The following is a 6,810-nucleotide window of genomic DNA, read 5'->3' on the forward strand; positions in this document are numbered from 1 at the left end:
TCTGACCTAGCCTATAAATTAATAGCCTGTGTACACCATCAGTATGGCAATACAGTCATAAGCATAGGTTAGAAGATCTCTCAAATAGTATTTTGTTTTCTTCAGATCTTCGTGAAAGATGGCTAAAGGTAAGCCTAGATCCCGTTTTATTTATTTCCGCTGCACATGTTAGTTTGAACATATTATGTTTGCATGTTCTAACACGTGGTATCAGCGCAACCTTTATGCCATTTTGCTTAGCATTAAGTTTTGCTATGTGTTATAATATTGAATCCAATATTTTATTTGTGAACATAATTTATTTAAAATTATGTCTTTTGTTTACATACTGTTGAAAAGCATATGAGTATTTTCTATTCATAATTTTTATTAAGTCTTTTCGTCTCCTGCACCTAATTGATACCAAAACAACCTATTTTATATGCTAAAAAGTGGGTTTTCGGGAAATGGAAAAATAGGGTGCATTTTTGTGAATGGTTTATTGCACTGTTGCTTATGAGTGCCTAAAACGTAAATATGTTGGTTTATTGTGGAGCTTGTCAACGTGTTTAGTTTGAAACACAATTATGTTTTCTCTATCGGTATCGTCGCTAGAGACATAGAGGAGAAGGCATGTCTCCTACTTCATTAAGGGCTGTAACTAAAGAAGAAGACAGCCGCAGTTTTCGAGTCAAGGGGATTGGGCATTGGGTAGGGTTTAAAACCCATTAGCCCAACCGGATATCAAGTGGGCTGACAAATAGGTCAGCCCAATCCAGGAACCAAGGAGTTGATCCATTTGGGTCAGCCCAAGAGGCCCTATTCAGTTCATTTGAAAAAAAAAAAAGAAAAAAATGGAAGGGGCCATAAAGTGGGCTGATTTATTTTGGTCAGCCCAATACAGATACTCGACCCAATTAGGTGGGGTCAACCCAATACAGCAACCTATTTCAGTAACCCATCAAGAATTAAAAATAATAAGCTCATGTGGTATGTGGGGTTTAGAACTTAGGTTGACCAAGTGTAAAGGGCCTAAAGCCACCAACTAAACCATTGGGACATATATTTTATTATACCTTTATATTGCAATTTTATTTCTCTTATGATTTGTATTAAAATTATTGTTTCTTTAATACATGAATTGAGAAATATATTTTAATTGTTGAATTTATATTGTTTAAATATAAATTGCTTGATGATTAGATCTAAGAATAATTAACAATACCATATATGCTGGCGTGTTTAAAGTAATATCCAAGAATGCGGTGTCTAGAAAAGTTTTGACTAGGAAAGTCTTGGGATTTAAGTGTGTCCAAGTGACCCCCCTCACTTTCCTGGGAACTCACCTGGTTGTACCTTGGAAAATGTTGTTTACCCCATTTAGGTATTGGTTTGTTATATTCTTGAGGTCATTTGTGGGCATCTGTAAAGTTGTTAGATGTTAATGAAGTCGCGATTATCTTAATAGTTTTGGGAGAGCCAAAGCATCCCAATTTTTTAATAATAATTGCATCAGGATTATACACACGTAATTATCATAATAATTTTGGGAGAGCTAAAGCATCACAGTTTTTATGATAATTACACCAGGATTACACATATGAACATCATAAAGAATTTTATTAGATGTTCATGAATTGCAACGTGATTATTATGATTTTGAGAGAGCCACAGCATCTCGATTTTATAATAATTGCATAAAGATCATACACATAAGCTTCATATAGAAAAAAAATTAACATTGTCTTGTAATTAATTCATAAATTTAATTATTTATCCCTACATGGAAGTTTTTATTTTTATGATTTAATTAGAATAAGATAACAAATTTAGTATTAAAAGTAAAATTTCTCTCGGTTGCCCACAGGTACAGAGAATTTTATTTATTAATATTTAAATTTATTAGTTTTATTAATAAAGAGTAAATTTCATGCGTGATGCAACCTTTGTCCACAGGTAGGTTGAAATTTACTGTTTAAACTGGTATTGGCTAATTTAAAATAAAGTTACTTCATAGCATTAAAGTATTTATTTTATTTTCTTAGTAATTGCAGCTATTCATATTACTCTACTTTTGGTAGTTTTATGTTCCACTACTTTAAGGTAATATTTTTCTGACTAAAAAAATATATATATTAATATGCCTTTTTCACTTGGGGTGTTAAAAATTTGGTGCTTCGTGTGGACAAACCACCCACTCCCGCAGAATTAAGTACGCCACGTGAGATTATTAAGCATGAACGGTGGGAGTGATTTAATTACCTAAGTTAGATGTTCATGAAATCTCATGTCACTAAAGTCATCAGGGATTTATTCCTGAATGTTTTAGGGCCAAAGTTTATAAAGGTTGTTTATGAACATTTAGTAAGTTCAAATAAAACTTGGCCAGCACCCTAATAGAAAAAAGTTTTAAAGATAAACTTTTTACAGTTTCTAAAGTGTTTCTGATCTCATTATGAGAATGAAGGATATTATAGCTTAGCTTAAGTTCCTGAAGGTTGAGATTTTTTGAGTCATTATTGGTCTATTTCATTTTTTGAATTCTCACTTCTAAATATGAAATTTTATCTTGAGGCATACATAAGGATAAATGGTTAGTACAGAAACTTCTGACCATATATGTTCAAGAATATGAGAAGATCCATAAAGTGTTCACATGGTTACTCATGTTAAGGGAAAGACGGATAAATGCAATCATGCCCAACAATCAAAGCATGAGAATAAGGTGCCAATAAAGCATTATGGCAATAAAGATACCTATTTCTCTTGCAATAAGAAAAATTAAGGGCATATAAAGAAAGATTGCATAAAGTATGATAAATGACTTAAAATAAAGATAATCTCATATATCTAGTATGTCGTGAATCTCTTTTAGTGACTTATTTAAATATGTTGTGCATTGATTATGGTTTAACAATCCACATTATCAACAAATGCAGAACATGTGTTTTTCATAGTTGGAGGTTGTTGGGATCTATAGGTTATTTTTGAAATTCAGTTATATTTTTTTACCTCAAAATGATTTATATTCCATAATCTTTTAGAAATTTATTTTCTAGTTTGGTTTGTTGAAAATTCAATTTTATTTTAACCCTTGAAATTTTTCTTTATTGGTTGAGGGCCTATCTAAAGTCTATTTAAAATTGACTTATATCCCAACTTTTGAAACAAAATTATTTCTGCATATTGATGTTGACATCAAGTGGAGTCTTTGTAAATATAAAAATGCTCTTGTTATGGCATTGGAGATTGAAATATATCTCCATACAGAAAATGAAAGCCAGTAAATAATAATTTACTAACTTTGGTACTTGTGTGGATTGCATAATGGAAAGCATACCAACAAGACCATTAAAGGTGCCGAAGAGAGCATTTTGAAATTCTTGAGATCATATACATTGAAAGGTGTTGACATTTTCATACTCATTGCCTAAATGGTTAGATTTATTTTTATCTCTTTTAGTGATAACCATATAAAGTTTAAATATCTCTATCTTCTAAATGATAAGTCTAAGGTATTGAATGCTTTCAATGCCTATAAGGAAGAAGAAGAGAAACAGCATGAAGATCATAAGATCTAATATAGGTAAAGAGTATTAAGGTATGTACGTACAAAAGAGAAATGATTAGTAATACTAATCTGCTATTACCCTTATAGAGTAAAGCTTTGAATATCATTGTATATATATTAAACAGGATTCCATTTAAGGTTGTCTTAAGACACCTTTTATGAAATAGATGGAAGCCGAGTTTAAATTATTTACACATATGGGGTTGCCTTGCTAAAGATGGGATTTACAATCCTCGCCTAAGGAAAGTAGATTCAAGGACAACTAGTGGATCTTTTATAGGCTATCCAGTAAATTCTAAGGGGATTTAAGTTTTATTATCCTTCATATAATCCTAAAGTTGTTGATTGTAACTAGAGGATGTTGAACCTAGTGGGAGTGTTTATCCTCAAAGGTTTTACTTAGAGGAAACACGAGAGTTGACTAAAGTTCCTTCATATGAAGGATGTTTGATTGTACTTATTGAAAATCAAATTGATTACCTTGAGCTACAATCAGTCTTTGAATTATCAACCCATGAAGAATAGGTTCAGTTTGAATCTACTTAGACTTTGCAAAATGCAGAGGAAGTAGAATTAAGAAAATCCTATAGAATAAGGAGATCAACAATTTTTAGTGATTATGTTGTATACCTCTTAGAGTTTGATGTTGACGTTGGACATAAAGATGATTTAAAATTGTTTTCATATGCTATGAGTGGAGATAACTCTACATTGTGGTTCAATGCCATGAAGTAAGAGATAAGTCCATGGCTAAAAAGTCAAGCCAGACTCGTAGCCAATGGTTTTACTTAGAAGGAAGGCATTGATTATCATGAAACATTCTATCTAGTGTCTAGGAATGGTTCATCAAGATAATCATAACATTAGTAGCTCATTTTGATCTAGAATTACATCAAATGCATGCGAGAACAACTTTCCTGAATGTGGAAGTAAGAGGTTTACATGACACAACCAAAATGTTTTATAAATAACAGTCAGAAAGCTTGCAAATTAAAGAATTCTATTTATGGGCCGTGATAGATCTCTCATTGGTAGTATACTTTTTACAAGGTTATTGCTTCATTGTTTATTGAAAATCTTATTAATTAATATATATACCTTAAGGTCAGTGGGAGTAAAAGTAATCTTTTTAAACCCATATATAGATTTTATTTTTTGCAAGTGGTGATTTAGGTTTGCTACATAAAGTTCATTTCACAAACTTTGAAATGAAGGATTTGGGTGAAACCTCTTATGTCTTTTGACATAGAAATTCACTGAGACATAAAGAACATGCATTAACATAATTGTCTCGGAAGGCCTACATTGAAAAGGTTTTTGGAACCTTTAGAATGAAGGATTTTGCACCTTCAGTAGCAATTAAGAGGGGCCAATTTAATGTAGATTAGTGTCCTAAAATGTATTGGAACAAGGGTAGATGAAAAGTTTTTTGTAAGCATCTGTATTATGCAACCTAATGCAAGCATATGCTTGCACTAGACTTAACCATTGGACTGACTGTAAGAATACTGGGTCCAAAAAGTGCTGCAAATAAAGTTTTGCAGTATATGCAAGGAACCAAGAAGTACAACCTAACCTAAAGATACACTTACCATTTGGAGGTGGTGGGTTATTCAGTTCTCAATTTGTTGATTGTGTAGATAATAGAAAGTCTACTTTAGGGTATATATCTTTTTATTAAGGGATATATTCTAGAGATGTAGTAAGCAGACTATAATTGCTACGTCTACCAAGAAAGTTAAAATTCTTGCATGCTATGAATTTGGTACACAAGCATGATGGATGGGACATTTTGTTGAAAGTTTCAATATTGTCGATTTTATAGTTAAACCATAAAGATACTCTGCAGTAATTCTACTATAGTTTTCTTTTATAAGAATAAAGAGTAGAAGTAAAAGTAAATCGACATCAAGTATCTCAGTACGGGAGATAACATTAAGAAACATAAATGGTCTATTGATCATATAAGTACTGAATTAATGATTACGGATCCCATGACTTAAAGTTTACCGACAAAGAAAGTATAAAATCATGCGGAGTATATAAAACTCATTAATTCATTTTTGCTTGGTTAAATTGGTTTGTCTCTTTTTGGTCTATAGACATAAAGTTATTATAATAAAGATTTTGTGCACATTTGTTATTTTATCCATGAGGATAAATAAAGTTGGACCCGAATGACTTATAGGAAGTTCATTCATAAAGCTTGATTATCCGTAAAGTACTCATGTAAGAAGTGTTTTACATTGTGATACATGGAAGTGACGACCTAATTTTATAATGGTTTTACCGTCATGATTCATGTGAAACATTTATCATCTGAGTGGGAGGATTCCATAAATAATTGGTCAAACTAAAGAACCTAATACCATAAGGTCATGTGTCATAAAGGCCAAGTGGGAGAATGTAAGATATTATCTCTACATATGGCATATATGCCACATATATGGTGTTTATTATAAATATAATATACGGTATTACGGTTATGGTAATTTCTATTAATTTAGATTACCGTAATGGAATCGTTTAATTGATTTAAAAATCAATTAATAATATTGTTTTCTTGATGGGAGAAACAATACGGTATTTACTATATTTGAGAGTCCCTGACCTAACCTATAAATTAATAGCTTGTGTACACCATCAGTACGGTAATACAATCATAGGCATAGGTTACAAGATCTCTTAAATAGTATTTTGTTTTATTCAGATCTTTGTGAAAGTGCTTGAGCAAAGATTGCTAGAAGTAAGTCTAGATCCCGTTTTATTTATTTCCGTTATGCATGTTAGTTTGAGCATATTATGTTTATATGTTCTAACGTCCCATTCCACCTTTTCTAGTTTTATTTTGTTTTAATGGAATTGCTCAATATATATATAATTGCACGTTGCTATGCCAGCAAACATTTGTAGAATTAGACTAAACTTTTAGTTTGGTCTCTCAAATATGTATATGAGATTCAATTTGGTCTTGTGATTCTAAAAGTTTTAATATGATTCTTATAAATATTTTAAATATGAGTAATGCTCGATCCTATATTTTTATTTTACAATTGTCAAATAATATTAATATGACATTCCAAATAAGCTATTGGATTTTATTATTATTATTATTTGAAATAAATATAAAATAGCCGAATAAATAGAAAATGGAGCTAAGAGATTTTACTATTGGTTTGGTGTTATACACCTATATCCACCACTAGTGAAAGAGCTCAAATAGCTACATTTTACTATATATATATATATATATTTTTTTT

Source organism: Alnus glutinosa, chromosome 6 (assembly GCF_958979055.1).
Source record: "Alnus glutinosa chromosome 6, dhAlnGlut1.1, whole genome shotgun sequence".
Taxonomy (NCBI): domain Eukaryota; kingdom Viridiplantae; phylum Streptophyta; class Magnoliopsida; order Fagales; family Betulaceae; genus Alnus; species Alnus glutinosa.